The sequence below is a fragment of the Pongo abelii genome, chromosome 7 (assembly GCF_028885655.2).
Source record: "Pongo abelii isolate AG06213 chromosome 7, NHGRI_mPonAbe1-v2.0_pri, whole genome shotgun sequence".
Lineage (NCBI taxonomy): Eukaryota > Metazoa > Chordata > Mammalia > Primates > Hominidae > Pongo > Pongo abelii.
In genome coordinates, this window is record NC_071992.2 from 93,824,068 (window position 1) to 93,841,012 (window position 16,945).

Genomic DNA, 16,945 nt, shown 5'->3' on the forward strand with positions numbered 1-16,945 from the left:
TTTGTGTTCCAAGATTCCATCAGGATACTGTATTACATTTAGTTGTCATGTTTTCTTAGGCTCCCCTCAGTTGTGACAATTTCTCGTACTTTCCTTATTTTTGAAGACCTTGACAATTTTGGATAATACTGGTCAGGTATTTTGTACCATGCCCCACTGCTAAAATGTGTCTTATGCTTTTCTCAAGATTGGGAGTGTGCTTTTAAGGAAGACCACAGAGATAAAGGGCCATTTCGTCAAGATGACTTATCACTGCTGATGTCAACCTTGATCACCTGGCTGAGATAGTCGTCATCAGGTTTCTTCACTCTTTCTTTCTCTTTCTATATTATACTCTGGAAGGAAATCACTATGCTCAGCCAACAATAAGAAGCAGAGAGTTATACTCCCCCTCTGGGTGGAATAGCTACAGAAGCTATTTGGAAGTTTTCTGCACTGGAGACTTATATATCCCCCAGCCATTTATTTATTTATTTAATCACTTGTTTACACCAGTAAGAATCTGTGGACATTAATTTTACACTTGGGATTATATACCACTTTATTTTGTTGCTCAAATTGTTCCATCTTAACCATTATGAACTCTTTCAATGGTTCCAGGGCTCAATCACTGTGGGTTTTAAAAAGTCACTTCCTTAATTTCTCACACTACAAGACGTCTACTTCCATCTTTTATATTTCTTGCCCTGGTTCTAGAATTGTTCCTTTCTCCAGGAAGCTCTAGTTCCTTTACTGGGGAGTGGTATTAGCACCAAGATCTGGGTGCTATGTTTGCTCATTGTTACTGGGGTGTCATTGTTTCTAGGTTGTCTTAGCTGACTGAGTGAAGAGATATGTTTATGTATACTAACAATGTGTATACGCATATCTATAAATTTTTATGTATGTTGCTATGCATATGTACATTAAGCTAAGGATGAGTTTATATTTATGTCTCCAACCCTAATCTATTACCTCATGAATCAGTCTAGCCTTCCTTATCTATAAATTTCACCTTTAACAAAACACTTGACTTCTACAAGTGTGAAAATCAAATCGTAATAACCTTGTTAACCCTTGGGAAGCCATTTGTCTAGCAGAATAATTCCTAAAGGGCATGGTGTATATTGTCAAACTTCAATTTATAGCCAGCAGCACTTTTTAACATTAATAGACCGCCATAATTCTGGTTCTGATCAGATGGAGTAGCTGCATTTCTCCCAGGTATTTTCACTTACCACTAAAACCGTGAAATGAATACAATAAATAAGCATAGGAGGCACTGAATAGTGAAAACTGGAAGGCAGACTTACTTCGGGACTTAAGAAATGACATGGCAATGAGTTCCCTGTTTTATTATTGCCTCCCACATAGCTCAGACAGGGCACCACAGGAGCCTCCAATCCATAACTACCAATAGACACAGACAAAAAAAGCTCCAAGAAAACTCTGTGCTTTTTAGCCAAAGTATGAGAAAAGAGATTTCTAACAACAGAAAACCTTTCTGGCAGTATGTACACCTCTCCAGCAAAACACCAATGAAACCATAGGTCATGGTTACGGCCATGACCCATGACTTTTGTTTCGGAGGGACCAGGTAAGGAGTTGATCGTGCATACCACCCTACTCTTGCCCTTCACAAGCAGGCAGCACTGTGGTTCCCCCACCAGACTTGTTGCAGTGTGGTTCAATGGGGAGCTGAGCCTCCACCCCACCCATCAGGAAAGAGACTTAAGGAGATCATGCCAGACAGAGCTAATTACAAATGGACTCCCTGCACACAGCCATGGGATCCAGTGGGGAGCTAAGCCCCCACCTCTACTTGCCATCAGCAACAGGATGTTGCAAGTTGGGTATAGGAGGCACTGTACTTTCCTTCAAAACCTGGGGTCAGGGGAGACCAGTGAGGAACTAAGCCTCTACACACACCTAACACCAATAGGATAGAATTAAGGTAGTGTAAAGAAAAAGAATTGACACTTCATTTCCCTCTGCCCTAGTTCAGGGGGCCTGTTAGACTGCTGAGCCTCCATTCCCATTTGAAGGCAACAACATGGTATGAGTGGTCCCATTCTCCTTGGGAAGGTGTCAGCAAGGCCAAAGGCAGAGCTAAACTTCTACCTCATCTGTCCGCAGTAAGGCCATGTGAGTCAGCGTCCCTCTGTTGCCAGTATGGTGTCAGCAAGGCCCAGTAGAACCTGTACATTCCCAGCCTTGTAGCTTTCTTGCTACACCCCAATATCGGGAAACTTCCTGCTAAAAATAATAATAAGTTAAAATAAGATCCAGAGTCATATAATACTCACAATGTTCACAATACAATTGAAAACTACCAATTATACCAAGAACCAGGAGATCACAAAATAAATGAAAAAAAACTATAGTCAGCACACACTAAAACTGAGATAAATCAGTTGTTGAAATTATCTAACAGGGATTTTAAATAAGATATCACATAAATGTTTCAAAAAGCAATTATGTATTTCTTAAAATACATGAAAAAATAGAAAGTATGAGCAACAAAATAGATGTTATAAAATAAAAACCAAGTGAAAATGATAGAGCTGACAAATACAATAACCAAAATAAAAACCTTTGTTGGGCAGGCTCAAGAGTACAGTGGAGATGACAAAGCATAGGATCAGTGACCTCAAGAACAGATAAATAGAATTTACCAAATAGATAAATAGAATTTACCAAACCCGAAAAACAGAGAGGAAAACATAGGCTTAGTGAAGAAGTGGGCAGGAACTCAGGAACCTGTGGAACAAAAAATAAAAAGCTAACATCCATATCATCAAACTCCCAGAATGAAAACAGAGAGCCAGTGAGATGGAAAAATTATCTGAAGAAATAATGGCAGAGCAGTTCCCCAAACCGGCAAAAGACTTAAACGTACAGATTCAAGAACCTAAGCAAAACTCAAATAGGGTAGACACAAAGATATTAATGCCGAGGCACATCATAATTGAACTTCTGAAACATCAAGAGAAAGGAAAAAAGTCTGAAAAGCAGACAGAGAGAAACAATGCATTACTTACAGAGAAACACCAATTCAAATGACAGCAGATTTCAGATCTGAAACTATGGATGTCAGAAGTATTGCCATAACATTCTTCAAGTACGGAAAGCAAAGAACTGCCATGCACGAACTTCATATCCAGTTTCTTCTTTGGCTTATATTAATGAACTATTAACTAATCTGTCTGTGTCTAGGATTGCAACTACCCTTCTCCAACAATCAAACCCCAATATTTCCAAAGTGACCTTTCTAAAACAAACAAATATCTGATCATGTTATGCAAATAAACCTTTCTATCTTCTTTTCTTCTAACTTGAACTTTTCTGTTAAAAATCATTCAATGACTTTCCATCTTCCTTACAATTAAATTCCACACTCTTTTCATACATACACAAACCATTCTTTATCTGGCTGCTACCATGCTGTCTGTTATCTTCTTTTTTTACACTCCTCTAAGCACTCTTTATACCAGTTGTATATGGCATTTCTTTCTGTTCTGTTCCTTAACCATTCTTTTTCTTTCTACTGTGAATTTGTCTTCTCTTTGACTCAAAAATTTACCTCTCCTTCACATTACACATCCATCTCCAGTATTGCCTTCTACAGGAAGACCTGCTAATATTTCTCACTTATTATTGGTCCACAGAATGAATTAAGACTGCTCTCTCTTCCATTACACTATGTAATAATTTGTACCATCTGGATGCCGCAATAAAGTAAATTCTTGATGGTAAGATAATGATTTTAATAAAGGTTTTACTGAAGTCTAGCTTAATCCTTGGTATATATTAGGTGTTCAGTGAGTGTTAAATGAGTGATGAATGAGTGGTCAACTTGAAATCTTAATTTTTCCTTTTTTTTTTTAACTAGGACTGTATCAAAGATACAAAGTTTTCCAGGAGATTAGACCACTCAGGACCTTTGATTTTATTTAATAGAGGACATTGTTATCAATGCATTAGTACTTAATTACCTCAAAAGAAAACTGTCAACCCAGGAACTAAAGTTTATCCATTTGGACTTACAAGATAACCTTTAATACCCCACTGCCACTGTATCTGATGCTGTCAGAGGCCCACCTACATCTCCCCCTACACTCAGCATTTCAGTGCATACTGATAGAATTGTGCTATCACCTGCAAATACCTCTTTAGGGCAGGCCAGAGTGTGCAGGAGATAACATATCTGGTTGAAACTTTCAATCCATGACAGAGGGGATTTGGGATATAAATACTTCGACTTTCTCACCCACTGGTGGGGATAACCCTGAGGAATGTTCTTCAGGGTTCCACAGGACTCCTCTGAGGGACTTGTAACAGTTCCCCCCAAGAGTAACCTGTTCAGTGCTGTGCCTCTCTTGGCTTTCTTTCATGCCTCTATTCTCAATTCCCACTCTACTCCTGAGTTTCCTTGCTCACTTTCCAGGAACAGTTGGAATTCAAATTCTTCTCTCAGGCTCTGCTTCTGTGGGAAATCAGTCTAAGACAATCCCAAATCACTTCTAGTCTCCTAATAGGCCAATGTTCCTTTCAGGGTCATCACTGGTACAGATGCTGAGGGCTGGCTCATTGTCTGTCGCTCCTAGATTCTAATGTTTTCAAAAGATGGAAAAGAATATGACATTAAAGTTAGAAAAAAGGTATATGAGAATGGCCAATAAGTGGAGGGAAAGAGAGACCATGTCATTTGTTTTCCATAAATGATGAATGATAGTATAGAATTTGTGAACAGGTGGTCTATAACAGGTATGAGTATAATTTGAGAAGGCTACTCCTTAGTCATCCAGAAGTCTGCTATTATTGTTTCAGAATCACAGTGTTGGAACTTTATTGCATAATTTGCTTCACTTTACCCTAATATCCATCTTTCTAAATCTGTCCATCTTTCTAAATCTCTAAGTAGTAGTCAACAGATTTATTCTCTCCCACCATCTCAAGAAAAGCTACACACACACACAGACACACACACACATTTTGTGTGTGACAAAGCTTGAACAGACATTAAAAGTCTCTGTAAAATATCCTTCAACAAATTCCAATGTTTATGAATAACTAAGTTTAGTCAAATTAATTTTTTGAAGATCTAAGTGAAGATAGAAGAGAAATCTAGATGAAGACTGAAGAACCAAAGTGAATATTAAAGAAAAGACAGAAAACTTGCCCTTTTTGCCCTCTAAATCACTGACTAGTAGTCAACAGATTTCTTTCCCCACCACCCCATCACAAAAAAGCTGCACACACACACACACACACACACACACACACACACACAATTAATCAACAAAGGCTAACCAGGCCTCTTTTGAAGACTGCTTGACTTGAAATCCCAAAATGCAACCTATACTCTCATCACGTGTTTGTGTTGTAAGAATTCATTCTCATAACCATGAAAGTTCCTGAAGTTATGATACTGTTCAAACAACGGATGCTTGAACATTTGCTTAAAATTTTTAAAAAGTGAAACTTATATGTACAGATAATTTCCCTTTCTCTTGCTATCTCCATTTCAGTTTCCTGACTTTCTGAGAAGCCCTGGTTTCCCTAAAGAAGTGATTTCTGATAGAAATCTGAAGGTCGTCTCCAAGAAAAAAGAGATCTAGTATAGTCAATGAATTAAAGACAAGAAGGTTTCCAATCAGGTAGGAACACTAATTCTCAAACATTTAATTACCTTAAAATAAGTATGCTGAGAACTGGTTATGGTGTGACTGTCTGAAAAAATAGGTATCTAACCTACCCTACAAGGAACCTGTTCACAATCCCCTTGGAGGTTGTGATGTTTATCAGACAAAACCTTGGCGGGAAACTCATACAATAACAGCATGATGCTTTTTTCTATTTTTAGCTTGTTGTTGCTAAGTACACATAGTGAGCTCCATGCCTGTGGTTTAATCCCAGGAGGTTAGGCCTGTGGAGCAGCAGATTAACCCTTTCAGTATTTTCTTTTAAAACAAATCATTTTCGTAGGTTGCCTCCGAGGCCCTCTGTGAAGGTCATGAAAATTATGGGTCATGATGGCATTTAGTTCTTTAAGAGGAACAGTCCTAATGAATGATGTAAGGAAGTTGTTTTGGTTCCTATGGGGCACTTCTCGTCTTGGTCTTGGGACAATCAAAGTGAGCGCGTATAGAGAGTTGGAAGGGAGGTGAATGGAGCATGTGAAAGGGGAGCTCTGTTTTCATTTATCTATGCACGTCAGCATCCCACTGAGAATTTTCTTTTCATTTGCAATTTAAGACCAAAACTTGGGGCAAGAGGACATCCCATTTTATGGAAAGAAAAAAAAAACAGCAGTAACATCATAATAAGTGGCTCATCTTCTCATTTGCAGTTATATTAATATATACTTATTAATATATATATTTAGCACAGCACTTGATCCCTAGTCAGTACTCAAAATGAAGACACATATTGAATAATGGATGAATGAAGGGAAAAAGTTTGTCCTTGGATTGCTTTGTGTGTTGGCTTCTGTAGTCTCAAAACCCAGCACTATAAATAACACATAAAATGTGGGCCATAAATCTTTTTGAATTAATGAATAAGTCCCCATGATTGTAAGGACAATTATAAGACCAACACAAAACACATATTTGCCAAGGTCTGTGACAGAAGTATCTGTGACATGAAAGCCTGAATCTGAGTCTGCTGATATAGCTGACAATTTATCTAGTTCTGAGACTGCTTTTTAATAATTTACATTTATCCTTTATATTTAGGCATAGTACCTTCATTAGATGTACTATTCAATGATTAGGGCTTGGGGAGAAAATCCATCAGATAAATTTCTTAACTACATTACTTGCAAACTTTTCTTTTCTTCAAATTTATAACTGATACAGTAATTATACATATTTGTGGGATATAGTGTGATGTTTAATGCATATATACATTGTATAATGATCAAATCAGGGTAATTGGTATATCCATCATTTTAAGCATTTATTATTTCTTTGTGGGGATAACATTCAAAATCTTCTCTTCTAGCTATGTTGAAATATACAATACATTGCTTTTTGCTATAGTCACCTTACTGTAAAACGTATTTGTTAAAGCATTTTTATAATGACACAGTTAAGGGCTATTTCAGAATCACTAGCTGCTAAAATTGTTATTTATACTTTTCCATGGGTAGTACAGCTGCAGCAGCTATTTCTCTACATTCTGCTGTTGCTATCTTCTGCGTTTCCAAGAGAGAACAAAATCCATTTCATTAAAGAAGGAAATGTAAAATTTAGCATAATCCAGTTACCACAAAACCAAAACACTCACACACACTCTCCCAGGTGTGAAAGTGAACTAGTGATCTAAAATAGCACACTGAAACTGGTTTCAAAATAAGAGGACATTTACTCATATTTGATTATTTTATTATTTTATCAATTATGATATTCAGATATTCTTCTAATAACAATTCTGAATTGCTAGATGGAGCATTAACTATGTACAATTTTTGTCTTTGTATGTACTTATCAATAAGCTATAAGATTGTCTCCCACACCTTATTCTTTTCCTGCATTCTCTTGGGAACAGGAGATGTAGCTATCAGTTTTTTTTTAAATTTCTACACAGCCGAAAGACTAGTATCACTTAAATAAAGACAGAAAATTGCCCCAAAGTAGGGAGCTTCATTAGGTAGCATAAAGTTCTCATATGAGAAAGGAAGAATTTCTTTTCTTAGCTGAAAGGTCTCTAAGTACAAAATTTTCATAAATAAATGTATCTGTGGTTTTGGATTAGATCTCCTTCTCTACAATTAATGTCTGAGGGTTATCTTCGGTAATCAGGAAATTTTTATTTTAAAAACATTATTATATAGTATTTGATACATGCAAAGTAATGCATGCAAATCTGTTATATGTAAGTTATGAAACATAATAAAAATAAACTCTTGCAAACACACCACCAAAACTAAGAACTAGAATCAACACTGCTGAATCTTTCTTTGTGCTTTTCTCTGGTTCTTTTTTTCTGTCATAAAAAGTGTAACTCTGCTCTTGGTTTCATATTAACATTCATTTAATTTTTATGTATTTTTTATTAAGTATGGGTTGTTTTGTGGTTTATAAAATTGGCATCATACTTTCTGTAACTGTGTTTGGTTTTTTTTCACTCAACATTATTATGTTTCTAAGGTATATCTATTTTGTTTTAGCTAGTGTTTATTCATTGTTATCACTGTATAATACTATGTTGTATAAATGTAAAAAATGTGTATATTATCCTGTTGATGTTATTTGAGTTGTTTTGGATCTATTATTCACAATGTTTTATGAGCATGTATTTTAATGCCTCCTATTACTACGTGCAAGATTTATCTTAACATATATAACCAAGATTAGAACTGCTGGGTCATTGGGAATTTGAATATTCAGCTTTAAAAGATAATGCCAAAATGTTTTTCAAAGTTACTCAGTCAAGTTGCAGTCCTATGATTGTACAGCCTCACCAGTTAGATCAGCCAATCTAGTTAGTATAAAACCTCAATTGGTCTTTGTGCTAGTTTGCTAGGGCTGCCATAACAAAATATCACAGAGTCTATGGCTTCAGTAACAGACTTTATTTTTACACAGTTCTGGAGGTTAGAAGTCCAGAAAGGTGTTGGCAGGTTTAGTTTCTCCTGAGGCCTCTCTCCTTTACTTGAAGACTACTGCCTTCCTGCTATGTCATCGCATGGCTTTTTCCCTGTTTGCACGCATCCCTGGAGTCTTTTTCTTCTTATAAGGAATCCAGTCATATTGGATTACAGCCTCATGTTTAAGACCTTATTTAACCTAAATGACTTCTTTAAAGGGCCTATCTCCAAATGCAGTCACACTGAGAACTCAGGCTTCAACATATGAATTTCTGGGAAACATAATTCGTCTCTAATAGTTTTAGTTTGCATTTCTCTAATTACCAATAGGTTGAAAATCTTTTCATCTGTTTAATAGTCACTATATTTCCTATTCTGGAAAATTCTGAAGAATATCTTATGTTCATTTTCTATTTATCTTTTCATACTTATTTCTCATTGTTATTTAAGTTCAATCAAGTTAAATAGGTTTTTGGAGCTTGAGCTTGTATCTACCATCTTGCTAATATTACCTGTTAATAAGAGTCAATTTTCTTAACAAAGAAGAATAAATGTAAAAAGTTTTTAAATGTTGTAGATCCGCTCTGTTCCATAGAAGTTTCTGTGATAATGGGAATGTTCTCAGTGCTGTCTAATGCTGTATCCATTAGCCATGTGTTTTTTTGAAAAATAAATGTAAATAAAATAAAATAAAATTAAATTAAAATTTTAGCACCTGGGTCAAACTACCCTGCATTTAAAGGGTTCAAAAGCCACATGTGGCTAATGAGTGAACTGTGCAGCTTTAGGTGGTTAGACAATGGACCTCTGCAGTCCCAGGATTTTGTCTTTGACAGTGGCATAGTGAGATATTTTATGTAACAGTTATTCTGGCATTAAAAAGAAAAGTAACTACCATTAGACCCAGCAATCACATTACTGGTTTTATATACCTAGAGGAATATAAATCATTCTATTATAAAGACACATGCATACAAATGTTCTTTGCAGCACCATTCACAATAGCAAAGACATGGAATCAACCTAAATGCCCATCGATGATAGACTGGATAAAGAAAATATGGTACATATACACCATGGAATACTATGTAGCCATAAAAAAGAATGAGATAATGTCTTTTGTAGGAACATGAATGGAGTTGGAGGCCATCATCCTTAGCAAACTAATTCAAAAGGAGAAAACCAAATACCATATGTTCTCACTTATTTTTTTATTATACTTTAAGTTCTAGGGTACATGTGCACAACGTGCAGGTTTGTTATATATGTATACATGTGCCATGTTGGTGTGCTGCACCCATTAACTCATCATTTACATTAGGTATATCTCCTAATGCTATCCCTCCCCCAACCACATGTTCTCACTTACAAGTGGGAGCTAAATGATGAGAATTCCTGAACACAAAGAAGGGAACAACAGACGCTGGGGCCTTTTGAGGGTAGAGCGTGGGAGGAGGGGGAGGAGCAGAAAAGATAACTGTTGGATACTAGGCTTAGTGCCTGGGTGGCAAAATAATCTATGAAACAAACCCCTTTGACATGAGTTTACCTATATAACAACCTGCATATGTACCGCTGAACCTAAAATAAAAGTTTGAAAAAAAAGAAAAAAAGTTAGTTAACCTGGTCATTTCTAACTTTTCAAAGTAACCTAACATAACTTTCATGACATACCTAAATTTACTGAGTCATATTCATATACGACTACAATTTATATACTAAACTACTTCTTGACATAAATGTTCACTTTGTAGTAAGGTTCATTCTCCCAAAACGGCACATACCAAAGTATCAAGAGGTATCTTTATTCCTGATATGCTGTAATAGAATGAAGACCTTATCTGGTCTTTAGTGTAATTGGATGTTAGTCTGTACCAGTCTTCATATTCAAAAATTCATATTCAAAATTATCTGCTAGTCCCATGATGGTTGTCTTTGTTTCATTAAGCTAATATAAACACGTATAAATAAAGTTTTGATTGTTTTCTCCTAAAATCTCCTATCTGTCCATGTGGAAATGTATCTCTTACTTTTTCCCCCTCTTATAAGCTCTTCTTAACAATTTAATCCTCATGAGTCTTATTTCTCCTAGCTCTAATTACTTAGAATTTTATTTTAAAATGTAAGATATCACTGATAAGCCCCTTTTTAGTCATTTTATAGATGACTTATGATGGTTGGAAGATATTCAAGACAGTGTGTTAAAGTAATAAATAATACTCAGTAATCAGAAAACCTGAGTCTTTGTCTTCACCCATAAAAATGAACCATGTGAATTCAAGTAAGTCATTTTATATGTAAACTTTATTCTGATTCTAAAATTGTTATGATCGTTTATAAAATTCTGTTTCACTTATGACAAGTCTCAAGCCTATTTTTAAAATCTATTTAAAAATTATGAAGACTCAAATATTTTCCGCTGAATTTGATATTAAACTGTAATCATTCATCTTCACTTACGGCATGCTGTAGCTGCAGTTGATAGACAAAATATTATGTCTTAACATTGTGTACTTGTATCTTAAATGAACACTTTTGTTTCAAATCATGTTCTACCTAAATTCTTGATGACTTTTTCACATTTCCAGTTCTTATGCTGTTACAATCAATCACTTTTAGTAGAAAAAAAAAATCATTATTTTTTTCTGTTTACTAAAAGCTCTCTTTAGAATATCAAGTTTTAAGTTCTTAATACAACAAATTTTGGAAAATAAGCTCTCATAATTTCCAACATTGATGCTTTGTTTGACTGGCTTTTAGAACACCATACTCTCCTAGTTTTCTTCCTTTCTCACTTCACATTTCTTCCTGGTCTCCTTTGTGATGCCTCCATTTCTTAGTGTTTATTGCTAGAGTGCCCTAAAACTCATTCCTGGCCCTCTACGGTTTTCTGTCTGTGCACATGAGTTTTATTCTAGTCCCATTGCTTCAACAAGCAGATGACCATGACTCCCATATTCATACCTCTAGCCTTCACCACTCACCCAGGCTTGAGATTCATAATTCCCATTTCCCACTAAATATCTCTACTTTATATATCATAGACATTTCAGAATTAGCAAATACAATGAAATAGTTTACTTTTTTCTATCACTTTCACTCCAGTTGTTTCCATCTCCATTTGCTCAAGCCAAAAGCTTGGAATTCATCCCTAAACTTTCACTTTCCAACAGTTTCTACATGTAGTCCATAAGAAGCTCTTTCCACCTCTAACTTTAAAATCTATCCTGGATCCCTCTACCTCTCACCATCTTCACCCTACTGCAAGCCATCATTGCTTGCCTCACCTAGTGCAACAGGCAGTCTCTTACAGGATCTTCCTCCTTCCCCTCTTGCCACAGTCCTTCTAGTTTATAACAAGTACAATAGCCAGAATAATCTTCCAAAGAAATTTAAACCAGGTAACATTCCTGTCCAAAACCCTGGCTCCCATCACTTTTAAAATACAAATTAAACTGCTTTCTTTGACCTACATGGCCTTAGTCAATGTTCCTTCTGCCTTACTGTCCAAACTGATTTACCACTTTCCCCCTCACACACTCGCCTCTAGATTGTTTTTCCCTAAAAGACTTTTCCAGCATTAGGACCTTTGCACTTGTTATTTTCTGAACCTGGAAGACCTGTAAGATTCCTCAAAATAAGATCTCAGAAGATAGTTGCATTTTCATTTTGTGGAGACATTTGGTGAGAGACATTTTGTGAAAGATAGATACATTTTACTTTGGAGGGTATTTACACATTTAGCAATGAGCAAGTTTATTAAATAACAAGTGCAAAAATGATAGAGCAAAGATGTCTATTTTAAACAGAGAAATCTGAGGAACTGTAGACATGTGAGTTACACCATGGCTTCAATATTTAATGCATAAGAATCACCTGAATTGAGTTCCAGACAACCATTTCCACCCATAAAGATTCTGAACAGGAAATCAAGATGGCCTGGGGACCTGCCTTTTGACAAGGTCTTCAGGTGATTCTGCTGCATATGGTTTACAGACAACCCTTTGAGAAATACCAAGCTGGTATATTTGTTCAGATAAACATGGGCTGGTGCAGAGCACCAGTGGTATGCAATTGAGGACCAGCAGATTACATGAATCCTGAGTGGCAAAAGAGGAAGATGATCCGATAAAGACCACTACAGATACTATCCCAAGCACTCTCGGCATGGAGACTTGAAAATCCATTCATAGAAATGAACTGTTAATCATTGAATTGTGCTATGTAATTTTTTAAGTTGTGAAGTATTAAAATATTTTGATAAATATTATAAATTTTGTCACATATATTTTATTGCTATAAAATGATGCATACATATGTCATAGGTATAAAGATACAGAGCATATAGATATAGATATGTAAAGAATATGTAATCTAGGCTTAATTATTTAGCTGATACTGCATATTGTCTTTATAACTTCCTAAAGAACCACTTCTAATATTCTCTAGGAAAAAATATTGTTTCTTTCCATTCTTTACCACTTTCCTTTCCTCATCCTCTTCCTTGTGCTTTCACTTCTTAAACAATTTAGTACAAAAGCCATTCGATGAGGCCTAGTAAGCCTTTGTCACCATGGGCAGGGTGGGTATACAGGGTATGGCAATGGTTGGGCATTTGCTATTAAAGCCCAAGGAATATAAGGAGGGTGTCTGCGCAGAGGAGCCTAGTGTGAGCTGTTGAAAGTTATTGGAAGGAGAAGGACGTCTACATGGGGGAGTGGCCACAGCAGCCACTTAGTACAGATAGTTATAGTCTGTGCTAGGTGGGGAGAATGTTGTATGGGGTAGAAAAGTGGTAGCAACAATAATTTGTTAAAATACAGGGAGATTGATCTAATAAGTGTGAATATTAAAGATGAAGGTAATCAGTATTTGTCACTGAGGAGGAAGTTAAAGTATGATATAGGCAAAAGCTAGAATGAACTCTGGTGCTGGATGAAAATGGGGGAATGAAAGTGCTGGTTTTCAATATATTTAGCAAATATAGAATTAAACATAGATGTAAGGTATATATGTGTGTGACTATATAAATGTAGATGAACGTGTTTTCACATGTATGTATGTATGTATGCCTACGTACACATAAATCCCATAGCTCAGTCTATTGCAAAGGCCTGGGGCAGCTATTCCCCAATAGCAATGAGCAAACCTAGTGTCCAGATCTTGGTGTCTAGATACAATTCTCCTAGTGAAGGAACCAGAGCTTTCTGGAGAAATGGCTGATTCAGAGCAGAGAAAGCATAAGATGACCCTAGAACATATGGTTCCAAGAAGCAAGAAACATATCAAAGAATGACGGGGAGATGTCAAAGGACATATTGGCCAAATTGAAGGGATTTCCCCTGGGCAAATCTTGAACAATCTGAGCTTCAAAATAAATAATAATAGAAACCCGTTATAGTTAATATAATAAAATGGTCAATGAGTTTATATCAATATAAATAAATTGAATACATTATGTTTGGTGAGAAATAGGATATTTACGTAAGCACAAAGTATCTTGCCACAAAATATATTAATGTTAAAAAAGAAATAAGTAACTTTACAGTGGAGAAGACTGGGTGGCACCTTTTAATCAAATGAGTAAAATTAGTATCCCAATAAGGGTACAAATTAAAAGTTTGCCCAAATTGTCTGTTGGTAGGATGTGGTGAGAATAGAGCTTCACTGTGATTTTCCTGCCAAAGAACACATCTTCTGAATCTAATCATGAGACAAACACAAACAGCTAAATTCTATAAAATAACTAGTCTGTATCTTTAAAGGTTTTAAGGCTATGAATTTCAAGGGAAATCCAAGAAAATGTACCAGATAAAAGAAACTAAGACAGGACAACTCAATGAAACATGATTTTAGGCTAATCCTTTAGTTATTAAGGGCATTATTGGGATAATTGACAAAACTTGAACAAGTCTGAGGATTAGACAGTACTATAGTAATGTATCAGTGTTAATTGTCAGATTTTCTTGTTAATATTTGGATATGTTTGTAGGAAGTGTTTGGGGTTGACAGGGCATTGTGTTGACAGCTAACTCTCAAATGGCTTGAGAAATAAGCCATTTTTACTGTCTTTTTTACTGTCATTTCAACGTTTTTGTAAGTGTGAGATCGTATTTTTAAAATTATGAACAAAAGACAAGTCATCCCTGAGTCAGATAATCCTTCTTCAGGCAGCTAGTATAGTTAAAAGCTGTTTACAATGGTAGTTGGCTTCTAGCCTAGTGGTGCTAATCTCTCTTGCTAATACCATGTAATCCCAGCAATATTTCGTGTGTGGTTTTTTTTTTTTTGAGGCTTTGGGATTTTTTTTCTAATGATGTTTGTATTAGTCCATTCTCACGCTGCTATAAGGACATACCCAGGACTGGATAATTTATGAAGGAAAGAGGTTTAATTGAGTCACAGTTCCACATTGCTGGAGAGGCCTCAGGAAACTTAAAATCATGGTGGAAGGCACCTCTTCACAGGTTGGCAGGAGAGAGAATGAATGCAAGCAGGGGAAATGCCAGACACTTTTCAAACCATCAGATCTTGTGAGCACTCACTATCACGAGAACAGCATGGGGGGAACCACCCCCATGATTCAGTTACTTCCCACTTGGTCCCTCCCACAACACGTGAGGATTACGGGATTACAATTCAAGATGTGATTTGGATGGGGACACAAAGCCAAACTGTATCAATGTTTTTGTTTTCTTTTGATGTTCTTACTCTACAAATGTCTATAAAATTAGTAAAGTTCTCTGTATTACAATAAAATCAACAAGATTCATAAGAATGAAAATACGATAGCATTAGGAGATATACCTAATGCTAAATGACGAGTTAATGGGTGCAGCACACCAGCATGGCGCATGTATACATATGTAACTAACCTGCACATTGTGCACATGTACCCTAAAACTTAAAGTATAATAATAATAATAATAAAATAAAATAAAAAACTCAAAAAAAAAACGTTCTTCAAAAACTTTATATATTTCTACCTGCATTCAAATTGGAATAAATGGGCATGAAATTCATAAGAAAAAACAAATCATAAGGAACATTCACACTCACAAACTCAAAACAGTTGAACATGTTTACCCTGTAAGAGGGTGATGATAAAGCAGCAGGGTGACAATTATATATCCAAACAGAAATGCGACCTTTTAAATCATCCATGTCAGGCCATGTAACAACTGGGCAATTCAGCAAACAAGTTCAAAAAAATTCCTGTTTTCAACAATTTCTCAACTCCACACTTAGAAAAATGAAAAACCTCTCTTTAACTCTCAGAAACCTGGGCACTTATTTAGTTAAAGCAAAACTGTTGTCTACTGGCCTATACCTGGTTATAAATAGCAGCAAGACATGAGAACACCCAGGGACACTGAATGAGCTTTCTAAATATAGGTTTTTCTTACTTCAAAGGCCTTTTAGAAGAATACCATTCTTTGTGAAAACTTGCCCTTTATGAAGGGCACACAGACACTAAGATCAGCAATTTTTAGACCTCGAAAAGTTTTGAAATATGTCTTTAGTTTGAGAACCCACATTTTGGAGGCATGAAAACTGAAGTGCAGAGAAATTAATATTTTTCCCAATATCAGATGGCAAGCAAATACTGTAAAAATTATGACATTGAAACCCCTGTCTTCTAGTCAATTGAATGCAGCTGCTAACAGATTGCAGTAACCGCTTATTTTCATTGCCCTCAACACCACGTTCCTTCTATGCCTCATCCCTCTTGCTTTTGTGAGAGGGATGATAGCATTACCTGCAAGTATTAGCTGTAAGAAATATTTTTCAACTTTACTTTTTTGTAACTCACTCTTAAAATGCTGTTTCTGTGTTAAAAATTGGTGAGAGCATTTTCCTTTCTTCTTTAAATGACTCTGCTTGCATTTGCAGTCTTTTACAGTTGAATTACTGTATAACAGTAAGTCTAAAAACACATTTTAGTAGAGGAGATTATAGTTGGAGACAGCAAGGTGGGGACTGGAGTTGTCATACCTTAGAGGGAGATGGGAGAGAGACAATGTTGGCTAGACCTAATCTATTATAACCTTCCTTAACCCATTTATGCCTAGTGTTCCATTATCGGAATTATAAGCTTGTGGGAGTCATTTATATCCCACTGCTCAAAGTCATCACCAAAATCTGACTTTTCAAAAAAGAAATTTGCAACCTCTGGCATCAATGGGTTAATTGAAGTCCCAGAATGATTTCTGTTGTTTGCATTGCCACAGGTGAGGGAGTATAGAAAGCAACAAGATTTTCATGTTTTCCCATTTCATATTAATTTCTTAAGGATTTCTATAAGACTTTTAAAAATATATGTAAAACAGCTTATCTTTAATTTTCCCCAACTCATTTGCATTTTAACAT

General features: G+C 35.9%; 1 protein-coding gene across 5 annotated transcripts in view; it reads left to right on the forward strand.

The window, feature by feature from the left end:
• The window catches only part of PKIA (cAMP-dependent protein kinase inhibitor alpha), an 88,939-nt gene that overhangs the window by 52,096 nt on the left and 19,898 nt on the right, over positions 1–16,945 (forward strand). For 2 of the 5 annotated variants that reach the window (XM_054561792.2, XM_002819196.6), the window contains exon 2: positions 5,511–5,639. The exons of 1 other annotated variant lie outside the window; for it this stretch is intronic. The gene's annotated coding sequence lies outside the window, so the exon portion shown is untranslated. Of the gene's footprint in view, positions 1–275; positions 299–3,709; positions 3,732–5,510; positions 5,640–16,945 lie in introns of those variants that run through there. 2 more of the 5 variants (XM_054561791.2, XM_054561790.2) reach the window with 2 other exon arrangements.